The sequence below is a fragment of the Dipodomys merriami genome, unplaced genomic scaffold (assembly GCF_024711535.1).
Source record: "Dipodomys merriami isolate MVZ:Mamm:240054 unplaced genomic scaffold, mDipMer1.0.p SCAF_638, whole genome shotgun sequence".
NCBI lineage: Eukaryota > Metazoa > Chordata > Mammalia > Rodentia > Heteromyidae > Dipodomys > Dipodomys merriami.
This window is the reverse complement of record NW_027206222.1, coordinates 586,458-605,852: the sequence shown is the minus strand read 5'-3', so window position 1 is coordinate 605,852 and position 19,395 is coordinate 586,458. Positions and strand designations below refer to the sequence as shown.

At 43.9% G+C, this 19,395-nt stretch overlaps 1 non-coding gene across 1 annotated transcript; it reads right to left on the bottom strand.

Annotated features, from left to right (window-relative positions):
• Positions 1-688: 688 nt before the first annotated feature.
• Positions 689-795, bottom strand: LOC138815318 (U6 spliceosomal RNA). Its single transcript, XR_011368289.1, has one exon. It is a non-coding gene; the product is annotated as a U6 spliceosomal RNA (small nuclear RNA).
• Between the last annotated feature and the right edge of the window lie 18,600 nt (positions 796-19,395).

Here is a 19,395-nt window from a genome sequence, read left to right as displayed (position 1 = left end):
TAGCATCTGTTGTTATTAGAGTTCTTGATTATAGCCATTCTAACTGGGGTGAGGTGGTATCTCAATGTTGTTTTGATTTGCATTTCTTTTATGGCTAGAGAGGTTGAGCATTTCTTCATGTGTCTATTGGCCATCCTTCTTTCCTCCTCAGAGAAGTTTCTCTTTAAGTCTTTAGCCCACTTATTTATTGGGCAGTTGTTTCTTGGAAGATTTGTTGTTGGGGGATTTAATTTTTTGAGTTCCAGGTATATTTTAGATAGGAGACCCTTGTCCATTGTATGGCTAGTGAAGATCTTCTCCCAATCCATGGGCTTTCTATTGATCTTGCTAGCTATGTCCTTTGCCATGCAGAAAGCTCTGCAATTTCATGCAATCCCATTTGTCCAACCTTTCTTTGATTTGTTGTGTTTCTGGATCTCTATTAAGAAAATTTTGGCCTGTGCCAAGGAGATCTAGGGTTTCTCCTATTCCATCCTGTAATGTTTTCAGAGTGTCTGCTTTGACTCTGAGGTCTTTGATCCATTTGGAGTTGATTCTGGTGCAGGGTGATATATAAGGATCTAGCTTTAGTTTTCTACAAGTCGTTAACCAATTTTGCCAGCACCATTTACTGAAGAGGCTGTCTTTCTTCCATTCTATTTTTTTAGCTCCCTTATCGAAGATTAGATGGCTATAGGTCTGTAGTTTCAAAAATATGGAACACTTCATGAATTTGTGTGTCATTCTTGAGCAGGGGCCATGCTAATCTTCTCTGTATCGTTCCAATTTTAGTATATGTGCTGCCTAAGTGAGCACTCCCTAAGTTTCTAGTCATCTCCTAAACCCATCCTGGGCCCCTGTGTTTGGGCCCCAGTCCTATGTGAAGTGTGAATACACCCCCTTTCCCATCCCCCCTAACTCTCCCCAGTACTTCCAAGCAACTATTGATTATGTCACTAACACAGAGAGTAAACAGCAAATAAATCCATGAGCAATAAGGCTGGCAGTAGGGATAATTTGTTCCAATGACATTTGTTTTCCATTATGCCACATTCTCATTTTACTTGGCTTTAATGGTTTTCTCCACCTTGACCAATGGTAGCCTTGCTGGGCCTGCAAGGCTCTGAGGACTTTTACTCCCGAAGTTCTGGAATGTTTCCAAGAATAGGAGGACAAATAGCCCGTGTCAGGTACTATTCTGCAATTCCTCATTATTTTATTTTATTTTTTTAAAATTTATTTTATTGTAAAGATGCTGTGTAGAGGGGCTACAGTTCCATGAGTACGGCAATGAGTACATTACTTGTCGATCATTGTTACCCCTTCCCTTGTTATTGACCCACTATCCCTTCCCTCCCCCACCTCCCCACTTCTCCCTCCATCCCCACCCAAAGCTGTAATGTTCATTTCCAATATACTTTCCCGTGGGAATCATTGTTGCAATGGGTCATCCTGTGTCCTTGTTTCACTGTTTTGTTATTCCCCTTCCCCTCCCCAGATTAGACAAATGTATATACAAGATGCAGGGTACTAAAATCAAGTACAGTAACAACAGGAGATATATTATAGGGGGAAGAACATACAAAGGGAACAAAAAGACAGACTTCGTGTCCATACTTGAGGTTCATTTCACTTAGCATCATCTTAAATGATCATATATACCTAGCGTTTGAGCTTTTCAGCTCATCTAATAAGATTATCCTATATGTATGCTAATTATTGCAAGTAAGAGAAACCATGGGACCTAAATTTTTTTGGGACTGGCTTGTTCATTATTTTAATGAATTAAATTATGCAGCAACTCAGTGAGGAAGCTGGGGAAACTGAGGCACAGGGTAGTAAGCTATGAATAAGAGGAAGAAAAGACTGCAGAGGTAAACCTAGGCAGTCTGTTTCAGAGATCCACATTCTTTATATTTTTTTTGTACTGGTACTGGGACTTGATCTCAAGGCCTGGGTGCTATCTCTTTGCTTTTTTGCTCAATTATGGTGCTCTAGTATTAAGGCCTACCTCCATTTCCAGATTTTTGGTGGTTAACTGGAAAAAAGAGTCTCATGGACTTTTCTGCCTGGGCTGTCTTCCTTTGATCCTCAGATCTCAGCCTCCTGAGTAGCTTGGATTACAGGTGTGTGTGCCCCTGTGTATGGCCAAGAGCCCATGTAGGTTGGCATTTTTGTGTAAAGGGTCAGACAGTAAATATTTTGGGCTTTGTGGGCCATTTGTTCTGTCATGACTATTCAGTTCTGCCACTGGTACAGAAAAGCAGCTGTAGACAAATGGGAAAATGTGGTGTGTTCCAATAAAACTTTATTTGTAAGTACAAGTGATCAAAGGCAAGAATGTACCCCAAACATAGCACCTGGCACCGTAGAAGGGCTCCGCTAGTGAAAGGTATTGCTAGTGAAGCCAGCCTCCTAACTCTTTCCCCTGGAAATGCCCCTTGTGCCTTCAACTGTCTCTCACAAATCCTGCTAAGTTAGAAGAGGAGGATGTATGTTCTCTGACTTGAAAATTGGTACTTCTAGATACCACAAAAGCAGCTAGAAAAAAGGGGAAGACATTGCCCTTCTCTCCATTGTCTGAGGAGGCAGAGTGAACTCAGGGGCTAGAATTCTTCAGATCCATTAGTGCCAGAGGTCCTTGTGAGTTACCGAGTTCTCTTTGCTGAGAGCCTTGTTGTGAGTCAAGAGAGAACTAACTGGGGCAGGGCGGGGCTTCCCACTACATCTGAGGTCATTCCCTGGCCACAGGAGGCCTGCTGTTGGCCTTTCTAAATAATGTCATCAGGTCAAACATGAAAACATACACCCACCTAGTGGACAATTCTGTCCCTTCCCATCAGAAGCAATTAGAACTTAACTTTTTTTTTATTAAAAAAGTTATGGCTTTGTTATGGCTGCCTCCATAACAAAGACTCTTTGGAATAAATTAAGAGAAAAACATTTCACCTAGAGTCTATAGGATTCAGGTTTCACTGAGGAAGCAACCTTACCAGTAATCCCAGTAGTGATTTGCTACTTTTGATCCCTGTGTCCTTTAATTGAAGTTACCCAACTGTCTTATCAGGTGTGTGTGTGTGTGTGTGTGTGTGTGTGTGTGTGTGTGTGTGTGTGTGTGTGTGTGTGTGTGTGTGTGTGTGTGTGTGTGTGTGTGTGTGTGTGTGTGTGTGTGTGTGTGTGTGTGTGTGTGTGTGTGTGTGTGTGTGTGTGTGTGTGTGTGTGTGTGTGTGTGTGTGTGTGTGTGTGTGTGTGTGTGTGTGTGTTCTGAACTGTATATAGTAGGGAGGAAACTGAAGCTTGGAAAGAATAAGCATTCTCTGGCTTCAGGAGTGGTCTCATGGCCAGGCCTCTCTGAGGAGTGTGCTCTTCCTTTTGATCACAGAGAGAGAATCAGATGTGGGCAAGTGGCTCATTCTAGAAAGATCAGATCTCTCTCCTGAAACTTTTAGGGACATGCAAGGAAAGAGAAGCTACTCTCCTGCTGGGCTGATTCAAGATTCAAAAGTAGGGACATTGATGCGTATTGCTGCTATTATGTGAAGAAAACCTGCCTGCTTCTCAGAGATGGAGACAGAAGTGGCCATGTCATTTGAGCCCCAGGATCTATCCATGCTTAAAATCATAATTATGTATGTTCTTTTGTTGGACTAGTTTGAGTTGTTTTTTCTTAGTGGTACCCAGAAGAGTTGTTCCTGATATGCAGGGAGTTTTCCATCTCAAACCACAGTTACCTGGGCAACAAAGTCTCACACTACCCTTTCTCTCTTGAGGTTTGATCACCATGTTTAGTCAGCCTTCCATATGCACTGCTTATTATGTTGATTGCTGTTTGGATGGAGTACATTAGAAGTTGTACTCATCTCTTGTGGTTTGGATCTGAAATGTCTCACGAAAGCGTAGGTATTGAATGAAATCTAAAACAGCTATGTTCAGAGGTGAGACCTTTAGGAAATGAGTAGATCCTAAAGGCTCTGACCTCATCAATGGATTAACTCAATGATGAACTCAGTTGAATGGGTTATTGGGAGGTGGTAGAAACTTTCAGAGGTGGAGGCTAGTGGGAGGAAGTGGGTCACTGAGTATGCCCTTGAAGGTTTAGTTCATGTCTAGCACCTTCCCCTTGCCCTCAGTCTTTGCTTCCCAGCCACTATGAGGTGAAGAGCTCTACTCCAGCACACATACCCTGCCAAGATGTTCAGCCTCCCTATAGGCCCAGAAACATTGGAGCTTAATGACCATGGACTAAAGCCTCTGAAACCATGAGCCAAACCAAACTTTCCCTTCTCTTAAGTTGATTTTTTTGGCATTTTGCTCCAGCAATGGAAAACTGGTTAAGAGTGTCTCCCTCCCTCCCAACCACCCTGTGGCAGCCTGTGAGCTTCCCGAGGTAATGCTTCATTGTTTCTAAAAGCTCCAGTAGGCACTCAGCTTTGACAACAGCACGGTTCCATAGTCTTCACCTATGATGCATTGTCCTTTTCAAAGTCCACATTAGTCAAACCCCCACATTTATTAATACTCCTACTCTATTGGGATAAGGGAGTTTAGATATAACCACTAGATGAGGCAACTGACCCAAGGAGACACAGGTGAGCAAAACACAGACACCAAAAAGTAGGGTTGTTTCCCCCACAATCTCTTTAGTCTCTTCAAGCTATGCCCTGACGTAGCAAACTCTGGTGTTTTCACCCTGCCTTCCAGAGCCTTGAACGTGAGGGACTGGTGCCAGTCAAAGAAAGCATGGGTACAGACTCCGAAGGGCCTGCCCTATGGGATTTCAGGCTTGGCAGGGCTTCCGGCCTGTCTGCTGCCCACCAGAAGCCACACCAGGATGGTCAGTATTAGATGGGCTGGTTTTGCTTCCGGTGGATCGTTCCCATTGCCCAAGGAAATGTTGGCAACTCATGACTTTATGGGTCCTCTCTCCAGGAAAACTAGTGAGGAGGTTAGGTGCCTCAGCTCTGCAGGCTCCAAGGCTCCTATTAGAATGTAATTGTTGAGTAAACAACTGGACCTGTGTGCAAACATAGAGTGGAGCTCAGAAACAGCTGTGTAAATAATGACTGGAAAACAGAAGCCCCTAAACCTCCAGGTGTACAATAGCAGGCAAACCAATGACAGACTGGGCAAAGCCAATTCCCTTCCACAGCTGAGCTTGCCAGGGCAGGACAGTCCCCTGACCTCACCTTCTGCCAACATCTCCTTCCTAGTCTGGTTGGATTACCCTCTTTCTTCCCTCCTTCCTCTTCCATTTAGATTCTCTACTGTGCTCTCCAATCCTGTCCTTTCTCTTCCTGTTCCCAGAGGTCCTAGATGGGCTTAGCAGATTTCATCTCCTAGGAAGCATCTGCTCTGACTGTCAGCCAGCCCATGTCTAAGGCCTATGACAAACTGACCTGGAAATGTCTATTTAGGCAAGTTGTGTTTTGCTTGCTGGCTACAACTATGTATGCATGTTACTGCCTTGTTAACCACTTATCCCTGTTTGCCTGACACGTAGCAAGTGCTCAATGAATGTCCAGTGAATGAATCATCTTCAAGGACATGCCAGTACCCAGGCTGCTTGCTTCCAGCCATGGACTTGGTTTCTGGTCAAGACACCTCACTCTACAGCCATGCTGCCTGGCAATAACAATACATATTCCCCACTGAAGTGATAGGAAAGTGACATGTATTATGATGGAGAATATTTGGCATATATTAGGTTCTATTTTATGCATTTTTGTGATTATGATCATACATGTCTGGACAGAAATGGACATACTGATACAGGATGTTTAAACTGTCAACTGTCACTCTTATTTTACAGATGAGAAAACTGATTCTTAGTGAAAGGAAGGGACCAGCTCAATATGACACAGGTAGAAAACCTCAAGACTATGCATCTTTGCCATAACTTTTCAGATCATTATTTTCAGAGGAAAAATAAGATTTGTAGCCAAAGAGGAACATCCCTTCTTTACTCATCATTCAAATATTTGTGTGGCAAACGAACACACTGTTTTTTTTTTTTTTTTAGTGAATAGATGAATGAATGGCAAAATGTTGAGAGACCCTGTGGTTAAAGAAGAAAGAAAGGAAGCCCAGTGTGGGTTATCAGATCCTTTTGTGTGCCCCACATCTTATCTTTGTGCTAATGGCAAACATAACTAATCAATCGTGGCATGCCTTTGCACTGAGCCTGAACTCAGCCTTTGAAGCCTTCATATCACAGCCCAGCTCAACTGATCATAGTTGGGCCCTCAGCTGAAATGTATTTGCTTTCCTTAGTCTGCTCTCAGAAATCTCTTTGGTTATGTGGTTTTCTTCCTCCTTTTATCTATGTCTCTCAGGCTCACCCCCATTTCCCACCCTCCCCCCTTCCATCGTTCTTTCAGTAGTATAGACCCAGGGTAAAACACTTTCCAATACAGCAGACACATACCTGAAGGCTCAGGGCTCCTACTTCTTTGCTTCAGTGGAGAAGGTGAGATGGTTCGTCTGGTGCCTTGAGTCTTTACCTAGCCAATGGCCACCTTGGCCCTGCTGCTCCTGGTTTAGCCTCCTGGTTCTCAGAGGGGTGGAAGCCTTCCTGGTGCTTCTACCATATGTGACAGCCCGGAGGGAGAGATCGGGCAGCCCCTTGATGGGGTAGCTATTCCAGGCCCTGCCCAGGTATGGCCCTCCTTAAAGAAGGCTTGTCACAAACTCCCTGCTTGTTAAACAATCTCACCAGGAAGGAGGAAGTTTAATCTTAAGAGCTCACAGAGGAGGAAATGAGTCTAAAGTCTTGAAGGGCTGGCAGAGCATGGTGAGGGCTGGGCCTGTTTTCTTTCCTATATTACTGCCCAGCTGTTCCAGGAGATGCTTGAGTAAGGGGTTAAATGACTCAGTCAAGAGTGAGGTACCATGATCTGCCTAAAAAAAGTAAAAGTAAACTCCAGAAAATTGTCAGCCCTGTGCTAACACCTCTCTAGGTCCTGGGGTAGAAGTGGGGTAGGAAGAACAAGTTGATGTAGGCTCTGTCATCATTTGTCACCTAGGAAGGCCAGAGGTTGCTGGACACAGAGATAGGAGGTAAGCCTGGGTAAGATAAAGGTCAGCCAAGGAAGGGGTGTTCAAAGATGATGCTAAGAGATGGAACTTTCTGAATTGATAATGAAGAAGAGAGGGAAAAGGAGTTGGTTTGAAGAAATGATTCTAGACTTGGGTTGGAATGCATTGAGTGAGAAGTTACAGCTGGAGGAAGAAGAAGAGAAGGGGATAAGAGAGATGGAGGATTTTGTTGGATCTTTAGTGAGCACAGTGCTCCTCCCAGAACTAGCTGCGTCAGTAAGTGCCCAGCATCCCCTGCCCCGTCTCCCCAGCCTCCATCAGCTTTATTGCTAATCATGACCTTTCTTCCCGAGCCTTCTTCCCTTATGTGAAGTTGCTATGCCAAAGACACTTGAGACCTTGGGTTTGCAGGGTCTATTGACCCTGCCTATTTCCACAAAAAGGATCTGTTTTCCCTTTGCAATGAATATCTTGGGATATGACATCCAACAGCTGGTGAGGGAAGAGCAGGCCAGGGCTCCAGCCTGGGGTGGCCCTCATTGCTGCTGCTCTGGGGTAGGCAGGTGGCCCTTCGGCGTGCAATGCTGTCTGGCTCCTTCCCTCTTACTCTTTGCTGGGATTGGTATCCTCAAGGCTGTAACCTTCTTATTATTCAGATCTGCCCTTTAGTGTCACCACCTCTAGGAAGGCTCCTCTCCTGTCCCCTCCCAAGTAACAAGCAGGTCCTTTAAAAGTGCCACAGGTTCTGGAGTGCTGGCCTCGCATGCACAAGGCCCAGGCAGGGTTCAATGCTGGGGGTGGTGATTTGGGCAGGGGTAGGTGACAAGGTGATAAGTACTCTGAAGAACCTATGAAGGAGACTACCTGAAGACAAGAACTTTCACAGGTTGAGTTTTTCAGGGTGTTGTATTGAACTACCACAAATGTGGTAGTTTAAAGCAACTCATATTTATTATTGTACAGTTCTGGGGGCTGGGAGGGCACCATGGGTCTCGCTAGGCTAAAATCAAGTGTAAGCAGGGCCACATTCTTTTTTGGAGACTCCAGAGGAAAATCCTGCTTCTTTTCTAGAAGCAGCTGTGAATTCTTTGGCTTGTGGCCCCTTTCTTCTATCTTTCTTCCTTTACCATTTTAACTCTCCCATAGCCTTCCCTCTTTCATTTGAAGAAACTTATAATTACTCAGAATGCACCTGAAGAATCCAGGCTACTCCTCTTGTCTTAAGATCAGCAGATGAGCAAGCTGACTTCTGTCTGCTCCCTTAATTACCCTTTGCCCAGAAATTGTATCATCTGCTCACTGGCCAGGGGTTAGTATAAGGACATCTTTGAGTCATTTTTCTATTAATCACAAATGTGACCTTCACTTATATCCTGCTAAGTTATTTCCTGACTACAGTAGAGGCAGAAAAGGGATGATGGTGTTATTTTTCCCGCCCACCATAAAGGTCATGTCAGACACACTTATAACCAAAGACAAATTAACCAGAGAAAGCATAACCAATTTATTAACCTACACATGAAAACTAGGACCATATAAACTCTGAAAACTAAAAGGGCCAGAGGGTTAAAGCTTTAATCCCTCTTATTGAACAGAGGGAAAGGGGCCAAGGTAGGGGGAGGCTGTTACAGGTAAGGAAGGAATCCAGGGTATTTCTCAGCCCTGGCCTTAGAAGCAATGGCCAGGTATGACAATCATTTTAGATTCGTCCTTTTTCTCCCAGAGTTCAGCATTTCTGTTTATTTGATGAGATTCCTGGGGAATTTAAGACAATCAGAGTGTGTGTGTGTGTGTGTGTGTGTGTGTGTGTGTGTGTGTGTGTGTGTGTGTGTGTGTGTGTGTGTGTGTGTGTGTGTGTGTGTGTGTGTGTGTGTGTGTGTGTGTGTGTGTGTGTGTGTGTGTGTAATTTTGTCAGATGAAGGGAATTCAGTGATTCCTGCTTCACCTATTTACTTGGGGGGATAATACAAGATCACTGCTCTCTGGAATCTGAAAGTGTTCTTCCACTCCGCATGTGAGAATGCCACATGTTGGGATGTGATTTTATGAGCCCTAGTGATGTTCTTTCCTTGTTGCTTGTCCTGCTCTGTTAATGGAAAATGAAGCCCAAGAGGCAGGGAGCCCACTGATATAGTTCACTGGAACAGTGCCCACGACTCAGCAGGTGCTGGGTGAAGACTTGTTGAATAGTGACTGAAGCACGAACAAGTTCCAGGTCATTCTGGTATCAGTGTCCACACAGGGGGCCTATGTATGGGAGCCAGGAGCTGCCAGTCCCATGACACCCTACAAAGACCCATGATCTGGGGCGTCCTGCCTCTTTCAGAGTCTTGGGCATTCTTCCTGGTAGGAAGGGAGCACACGGGTGAGCCCCCTGAGGACTTCACACCTTGAAGTTCTTTAGCATCATGAGGTCACCTGCTGCTTCCCTCTCAATGGCTACTGTCCATCTAAGGGAACATTAGCCGCAGTGTTTTCTTATAGGGGAATCAGCTGGGTTGGCATTGCTGCTGCTTGCAGTATACATCTTACCAGAAGTTCATCACTGCCTTGGTAGAGAACATGGGCCCTGGGTCACACAGGCCTGGGTGTGTGACTTGATTGACCCTGCTGTTTAGTTGCTGGGCTGCCTGGAGTGATGGCTTCTTTACATATCCTTCTATGAGGTAGGGGTAATCCTTAAATGATTATCTGGGGAAGAAAGTAAGAATGCATTTGAAGGCCTGGCACATAGTAGAAGCTCACTAAATGTTGACTATAATCCTCACTTCTCATGGGTGAATTTGACTTTCCTGCTGAGAGGGACACTGTATATAGACTACCAAGTCTGTATACACGGTTTGGCAGACACAGCAGACATGTAATAGTTATAATAATGGTTGATTTCTCATCAACCCTGGGCTGAGTTTGGTGGCAAAAGCTAAGCTCATGATGAGAAGAAAGGGTAACTGTTGCCATGCTTCGTGTGGCCAATTGACCTGGGACACTGTTGCCACTGCCAGCCAGTTGCATATGCTCAGGGAAGACATTGAATGTAAAAGCTTATTTCTATTACCTAATTTATGCAGATAATTCAGTCTCCCATGAACATTTTGGAAAATGCTTGGTGCTTGTGGTTCATGTTGGTTCAAAGCCAGTCCAGGCAGAAAAGTCCATGAGACTCTTATTTCCAATTAACCATCCAAAAAGCCTAAAGTGAAGATGTGGCTCAAGTCATAGAGCTCTAGCCTGGAGTGAAAAAGTCAAGTGAGAACAGGAGGCCCTGAGTTCAAGCCCCAGTACTGGCACATACACAACAATTTGGAAAACTCTGAACAGTGTGAAGGGAAAGGCATCAGGCAAGTGTCCACTGGGAGGGATGATTCTGCCTTGACCCGATGGCAGACACTTTTCCTGGGCGTCCACACTGTAACTGTCTCTTCTCATCGTTCCTTATGGCCGAGGCACTGTGCTATTAGAAATGTGGACATGCAATTTCCTAATGGCTGCACACAATCACACTCAACAAAGCACCATCTTTATCTAGTTTCCCAAAGGCTGGGCATTTAAATGCTTTTGTGTGTGTGTGTACAGGGTGTGAGTTTACAAATACCCTGCAGCGAATTTTTGGCAGGCCTCTCATCCAATGTGTCTCTGTGTGTATTTATTTATTTCAGTGGTTATTCCAGTATCCCACAACATTTTCATGAGGCTCAAGAAAGAAAAGAAGTGAAGTGTCAAGGTGCTTTGAAAACCATGGGGGAAATGAACCTTCCAAGTGGAAAGTCACATTGTGGTGGTGGTGGTGGTGGTGGTGGTGTGTGTGTGTGTGTGTGTGTGTGCTTCACCAGCAGGAAGATGAAAAATTGTGGAACTATTAATATCAATGTTCAAAATCCACAGAGTATTATACAAAATGTATGCATAGGGCTGGGAAGGTGGCTCAGTGGTAGAGCGCTTGCCTTGCATGCATGAGGCCCTGGGTCCGATTCCCCAGCACCACATAAGCAGAAAGAAAAAAAGCTGGAAGTGGCGCTGTGGCTCAAGTGGTAGAGCACTAGCCTTGAGCTGAAGAGCTGAGGGACAGCGCCCAGGCCCAGAGTTCAGGCCCCATGACTGGACCCCCCCCCCCAAAATATATGCATAAATGTTATTACATCCTAGCTACAACCTCTGCTAAGAGAAGTACTACTCCTCCTCACAACTTAGAAATGGGGAAGCTGAGGCCTAGAGTTAAGTACTTTGCCCATGGTGACAAAGCTATCCAGTGGGAAACACACACACACACACACACACACAGAGAGAGAGAGAGAGAGAGAGAGAGAGAGAGAGAGAGAGAGAGAGAGAGAGAGAGAGAGAGAGAGAGAGAGAGAGAGAGAGAGAGAGAGAGAGAGAGAGAGAGAGAGAGAGAGAGAGAGAGAGAACCTAGGAGGTGCAATCAGGACTCCAGAACAGGGCAGCCATCAGCGGTTTCCCTGTGGTGTCCAGAGTTTCCTGAAGTGAGATACTTTCTGTTTTTGTTTTAGGTTTTATAGTTTCATTTTCTATTGAGCATAGGCTAGTTTTCCTGTCAAACAGACAAAGTATTGGCAAGGTTGTTTATTTCCCCAAAGCTGGTATAATTTCTAAATTTAAAGGAAAAAGTACAGAGGGTCAAATCCCTCCACTGGCCTGTCTGAGAGCAAGGGGCAAAGAGAAACTAGCCCCTGTGCACCTGAGTGCGGCTCCCTGCAGCTGGCATGTGTGAGATGTGGGTGTGCACATGTGTGTGAATACACATAGAGACACAGATGTGTGTGTTTGACCTGGAGCCCAGACATGGGAGAGTTGGCTCATCAATGTGGCCCAACACTCCAATGTCTCTAGTTCTAACTGTAATGAGAAGCTGGACCAGGACACAGACAGGCTTTGTGATCATTCACATCAAGTGATCTTTTTTTCATAGTATCTGGGGGCCTCAATATCCAAAGGAAGTTAAGGAGGGAGGCCCAGGGAGGAAGGCACAATACATTGCTTCACCATGTAGGATCATCAATAAATCATCAACAAGTTACAGTTTTCTCACTTTACTAACTGACCTCATCCAGCATGGCCACATACGCTTTATGCCCTGATTTGTTCCATAATAAAATTATGGCCTTGGTATGAGGGATATAGTTAGGGATAGAATACTAATCAAGTTAAAGTTTTCTCTTGCAAGCACTAATAACTTATCCCTCCATTCAGTGCTTTTGGTGGTACTGCATGGTTCCTTCGATAGTAGTCAACAGGAAAAACAACTTTATCTTTTCCAGCTTCTAGGTCTCCCTTCTTGGCATGTGGCCCCTTCTGCCATCTTCAGCATAGCTCGTGTAGTTGCCTCTGACCATTTTTCCTTCCTCACCTCTCCCTCTATTCCTCCCTTCTACTTTTCGGATGTGGTCACTGCACTGGGCCCATATGGATAATCCAGGCTCCTCTTGTCCTAACATCCATTGATGAGCTGAACCCCCTCTGCTATCTTTATTATGGTTTAAATGTGAAATGTCCTCAAGGCTTATATGTTGAATGCTTGGTTCCCAGCTGGCAGTGCTGTTTTGAGAGGAGGTGATGCTTTAGGAGATGTGACCTAGTTGGAGGAAGTAGGCCTCTGGGGATGGCCTTTGTTTCTTCTCTCTGCTTCCTGGCTGCTGTGATGTGAGCTGCAAGCTGCTTTGCTCCACCACAGCGTCCCTGTCATGATGGACTGAAACCTCTGAAGCCAGGAGCAAAGTAAGTCCTTCCTCCAAGTTGGTTGTCTCAGGTGTTTGCTCACAGTGGTGATAAATGAGCCACATGCCTACTTTCCCTCTGCTCTGAAACATGACATATGCATCATATATGAAGTGGGAAAAAATCACTGTAGAATTATAAAAGAATTATATAAGAATTAAAAAGATGGGCTGGGAAGGTGGCTCAGTGGTAGAGCACTTGCCTTGCATGCCTGAGGCCTTGGGTTTGATTCCTCAGCACCACATAAGCAAAAAGAAAAAAGCCGGAAGTGGTGCTGTGGCTCAAGTGGTAGAACACTAGACTTGAGCTGAAGAGCTGAGGGACAGCGCCCAGGCCCAGAGTTCAGAGCCCATGACCAGACCCCCCCCCCCAAAAAAAAAAGAATTAAAAAGATGATGCTTGTTCATGGTAAAATGTTTATAACAGTGCAGCACTATATAAAATACCGAAATGTCCTTTTTCCCCTCCATCTCTGAGGTGGAACCAGTGTGTAGTTTTTAAGTATCCTAGAATTGTCTCTGCATGTATAATCATACATGTGTATGTCTCCTCTCTTTCTCTTTCTCTTTCTCTTTCTCATTCTCGTTCTATTACTCTTTCTTGCCAAACTTTTATCCATCCATCTATTTATCTGGATAAGTTTCACTCTATACCATAGATCTAAGATATGTCATAGTTCTTATTTGTCTAGATCAAGTTAATTTTCATTCAAACCTCTACATGCCTGGGCGGGGAGAACTTCAGTATCCACTGTAGTTTAATTTCAACTTTAATCATAATTTCAGAGCTTCCTTCAGTCTTTCTGGGGTGGATGAGAGGGACTTAATGAAGTTTGGAAACAAGAGCTTCTCCTCTTCTCTCATCTTGTCTCCTCTCCTATTCTTTCTGAAACAAATTTCTAAGTAGCATCTGTGAATAATTCCATTGAAAACAAAGTGAATAACACACATAGAGATGATTGGAAATGGGATTGTGGTGATTTTAATTCTTCCCTCTCCCCGCCCATCCCTTCCCATCTCTTCCCCTCCTCTATCCTCCTCCCCTCTCCTTCCCTTTCTTTCTCTCCCCTCCCTTCCTCTTGGCACTGGAATAGATCTCAGGGCTTGTACATGCTAGGCAAGCACTTGAACACTGAGGTACATTTCCAGCCGAGATTTCCCTTTTTATACTACTCTTCCTGTTTTTATAGTGAACAGACATTACTTTATAATCATCATCATCATCATCATCATCAAGTTCATTTGAAATACTCTGTCACTTCTCTAACTGCCTTTCCCTCCAGCTGAGTGTTTGGCAGGCTCCCCACAGGATGAACCTTCCTGGGTGTAGGTACGGATTTAACCATGTGGCTGGTTTTTTTGAATGTGAACTGGACCTAACCACTCCCTTTCTGGGCTTTGGGGGAGGGGTTGGGTGGGTCAAGGATACGGATGGTCTGGAAAGGAAGTAGCTAGCTTTTATGGCCACCTTATAAGTTTTTCTAAATTTTAATTGGGGTTCATATCTATTATCCTTTCATTCCACTGGAGAGGCCTCACCTTTCCCAGCTTCTAGGCAAACAGGCTGTCTCTAGTCTGGCCTTCCACAGTGGTATCACAGGCTTAAGATAGACAGATTCAAATGGGTGTCCCGGCACTTCCTTCTTAGCAACTGGGCCCTGAGTAGGTGGGCCAGTCGGGGATGTGGGCTGGTGCCTCTTTTGGAGCGGACAGAAGAGGTCCTTGTGGAACACACTTCAGATTTTCCTTATCCTGGTTGTCTTGTTTGACCAGGGAAGAGAGGCTGGTATTTGAGTCTGACCGATCCTAATGGCATTCAGATCCTAATGGCATTCATCTGTCCAGCTGTTCATCAATAAATATTTACTTATTTTTAATTTTCTAACTTTTTAGATTAAAAATTTTTTTGTTGTAAGGGTGATGTACAGAGAGGTTACAGTTATATAAGTCAGGTAATAAGTACATTTCCTTTTGAACAGTGTCACCTTCTCCCTCATTCATCAATAGATATTTAATGAACACCTTCTCTGGGCTAGAAACCAGGCTGTGGTCTGTGAAAGCATTGAGAAGCTGACACAGCCCTGCTTCCTGATGGATCAGAGGTGGATGCCAGCAGAGGGTCTTTGCCATTGTTTCCTCTTGTCTGTCTTGAGTGTTGGTGTCTCCCCTTGTCTATAGTTTCTTTTTGAGTCTTCAGTTACCAATGGTTATTCTTAGTTTCAAAAACCCTTAAGTGGAAACAGATATTGAGAGAGAGAGAGAGAGAGAGAGAGAGAGAGAGAGAGAGAGAGAGAGAGAGAGAGAGAGAGAGAGAGAGAAGAGAGAAGAGAGAAGAGAGAAAGAGTGTGTGTGTATGAGAGAGATCATAGTCACATGACTTTTACTATATGGTGCTGTCATAATTGTTCTTTATTATATTTATTTTTGGCAGTCATAGGGTCTGAACTCAGAACCTTGTACTTGTTCAGCAAGAACTCTGCCACTTGACTCATACCTTTAGCCCTTTTTGCTTTAAGAAAATTTCAAATCGAATCTCACATTTATGCCTGAGCTGGCCTGGACCATGATTCTCCTATTAGACTTCCTGCTTATCTGAGACAGCAGGTATATGTCACCCTATCCAGCTTTTATTGATTGAAATGGATATTTTTATATACATACATAAGTATGGTATGTATGTACATACATAAGTATGGTATGATCTAAATGACATGTAGCAAATCCACATGCATAATTTAAATAATAATGAATTATACACACAAAATTCCACCTAATCAATTGACTTACAGCATCATTTATTTCTTGTAGAATCCATTGTATGGTTGCAATTTAATCTTAATTTGACAAAATTAGACTATGAATACATATTAATTAGGTTCTGATCCAGCACAGAAGTCTCCTATACCATTACACGACTTTGTGTAGTGCTGTCATGAATACTGGTTAATAAATTTGTGTGTGTGTGTGTGTGTGTGTATGTGTGTGATCTATATATATCTATATATATCACATGGTATATATACACAATGGAATTCTGTGCTTCCATCAGAAAGAATGACATTATCCCATTTGTAAGGAAATGGAAAGATGTGGAAAAAATGATATTAAGTGAAGCAAGCCAGGCCCAAAGAAACACAGCCTGCATCATTTCCCTGGTTTGTAATAACTAGAATATGTCTGTGATATTCTTAGCAGAGGATCAGAATAGCTCAATAGCTAGGTGCATAAGACCATATAAAATGAAGCTTATTGAAATGAACTCCAAGAAACTAGAGGGTTTTATAATGTACTGTTTGCAGTTATTTCTTTTTTTCTTTTTTCCTTTGGTTTATGCCCTGTTGTCACTGGTTTCTGTACTCTACATCTTTTTTTTTCCTTTTTTTTTTAAATATATTTTTTATTGTGAAAATACCGTACAGAGCGGTTACAATTACATGGGCAAGATAATGAGTATATTTCTTATCAAGCATTGTTGCCTCCTCTTTGTTTCCCTTTTCCATCCCTACCCATCTCCCACCCCACTCTATGTCTTATGTATAAGTTTGTCTGATTTTCAGAAGGGAAGGGGAATCACAGAAACATCAGGACAAAGGGTGAACCAATGTAACAGTGACACTCACTAGACATTATGTTGGAAATGAACGTTACAATTTGGAGGGGGAGGGGAGGTGGGGGGAAAGTAGGAGAAAATGAAGGGGGATAACACTGTTCAAAAAGAAATGTATTCACTACCTTATATAAGTGTAACTCCTCTGTACATCACCTGTACAATAACAAAAGAAAAAAAGATAAATTTGTGTTTGAGTAAGATGACAGGAAAATGAGAAAGACATGTCATAGCTCCATTCTATGTTCAATGGCATGAGTGAATCAGGTAACAGTTTTTAAATACTAGGAGAGTATTTTCAATGTCTTTTTATGTTCACAAAATGGTTATGGACATATTTGTATGTTTAATCTGCACTGCTAATGTTTTCTCCATCACTTTCTTTATATCTTTCTTCCCTTTCCTCCCCTCCCTCTTCCTTCCCTTCCCTTCCTCCTTCCTCAACTTTATCTTTCTTTTTCTGTTCCTCCTTCTCTCTCTCTGTCTGTGTCTCTGTCTGTCTCTATCTCTGTCTGTCTGTCTGTCTGTCTGTCTGTCTGTCTGTCTGTCTGTCTGTCTCTCTCTCTGTCTCTCTCTCTCTCATACACACACACACACACACTCACATACTATGTAACCCTGGCTGGCCTTGAACTCTTGTTTAGGCATGTGCCACCACACCTGACGTCTATCACTAGTCCAAGGTTTAGACAGCCAAAAAGCAATAAATGCAGCTCAGAATTGTAGTGTTTGACCCTTTCTGTGGTGTGAATCCACACACTAGGGCTGATTTCAGGCTACCATTAAGTCACTAAATGTGCAGTTGGGAAGACAAGTGAAGTAGCATTCCATTCTATGGTATTTATTATCATAACTATGCAATATACATAAGAAACTGTAAGAGCTCAGGGAAGAGCAAAATATACACAATTAGGAGCTGACAGCTTTGACGTATTGCCTTTGCATTTGAATATATTTTGTTTCCTTATAAACTTTACATAGGGCTGGGAAGGTGGCTCAGTGGTAGAGCGCTTGCCTTGCATGCATGAGGCCCTGGGTTCTATTCCTCAGCACCACATAAGCAAAAAGAAAAAAGCCGGAAGTGGCGCTGTGGCTCAAGTGGTAGAGCACTAGCCTTGAGCTGAAGAGCTGAGGGACAGCGCCCAGGTCCAGAGTTCAGGCCCCACGACCAGACCCTCCCCCCCCCCAAAAAATAAACTACATAATTTCACTTCTAATAATGGCTGTGTGTAAGAGGTATCTGAAGCTTCCTGGAGATTGAACAACAGGCTCTGATGAGCTGGTCTGAGCTGGTTCACACGAGCCCCTGAGGCTCTCCCCAGTGTGACTGACACACAACTGAGCAGGTCTTTCTCCTTTGGTCACAGTGTGTAGCACAGGGCATGCCACACAGTCAGCCTTGTGGAAATCTGTGCTAATGAGGAGCGGTGGGAATCAGCTGTGGGCTGTGTGCCCTCCTGACCTCCAAGCTCCTAAGAAGAAACAGCGTGTTCAAGTCATTTAGTCTTCAACACAGGGTCTGAGCAGTGTAGGTGCTTAGTAAAGTGACAAAGAATCATTTTTATACCCTGAAGTGCTTGTGTGGGAGCCAAGAAGACCTACAACGGTTACAAGTATCATAGAGGCTGGGTGTGGATCAATCTCTGGGTGCAGTTTCTTTCCTTATTCTCCCTGGGATCAACTCATGTCACTGTCTGCTTTGCTTGTCTGTTGCCATCTAACAAACTGCTGCACTTTTTTTTTTTTCAGTTGTAAGAACTGAACTCTGGGCTTTGACCCTGTGAGGTAAACACTCTACCACTTGAGCCGTGCCTTCAGTCCTTTGCCTTTAGTGTGTTTTTCAGAGAGGAGGGTCTCACACATTTGATGAGGTCATGGACTAGGATGATTTTCCTACCTCTGCTTCCTGAGTAAGATAGAATTACAGGTATGAACTACCACACCCGGCTCTAAGCTCTTTACACATTTATGCTCTCTTGGGCCTGATGTTGAGGTAAATCCTGATATGCAGTATGTGACTAAGGACTCTCATGTCTTGTGGCCACTGGCCGGAGGTCACCAGTTGAATGCCAGCGTCAGACGCTAGAGGCTGCGACGTTAGTTCTAGGCCTGTACACAGGCTCCTCACAGGCCTACTGACTTCATCCAACCAGCAAGGAACACGTCTTCCTTAAGGAGAGTGCAGTCCCTCTGTGAAGGGCATTCCCCAAGGAATTCAGGCCCACTGTGCCAGCTTGTTTGGAACTAAATCCAAATAACCAGGTATGGATGGTAAATTGGAAAAAGAAAGCTTCACCTCTGCATATTCACTTATCTAGAAGCAATTCCCAGCTTCCACCCATTCACGGGGGAGGGGATTATAGTGACTGAGTACACAGTGGAGGAGATTATATTGATGTGTACACAGCAGAGGAGATTATATTGAATCTGTGCCCGAGGTGGCAGAGATCTTTAGAGGCCACCTCAGGGTCTGTTTGCCACATTTCTTCACATCCTGTCCCCCATCATGCCTCACGGTAGCCATAGCTTTAGCTCTTGAGCAGAGTCAGTCAGCGATGCCTGTGTGCCCTTAGCTTAGGACAATTTGTTTTTCCCCTTGTTGAAGTCATTGACCTGAATTATTTAGATATTTATCTAATGCTGATGTTGGACTAATGGCAGAGGCTAAGTGGTGTCCTAGGTGCCAAAATGATGTTTGTTTCGAGTCAGGTCCTGACTGTCCTATGATGTCTGGCAACCTCAGGGATAAAAGAGAGATCGCCCAAACCAAACACCCCAGAGGCAGAACTGGAGGCGTGCTGGTTGGAACTGCAGGCTGGCTCTGCCCCCTGATTTTATCTGGGATTGTCACAGGAATCAGAAGGAATGGTAGGGCAAGGAGATAGAAAAAGTGGGCTTGTTTTCATGGCTAGATCTCCTTTGGTATGTATTCCATTATCAGCAAAAGAGGGGTTTTTCATACTACTTCCATAGAGATACCATAAAAGGCCTCATGGTGGTACCAGGGAAATTATTCGTATTGAGTTCAATTTGCTTATTGTCTTC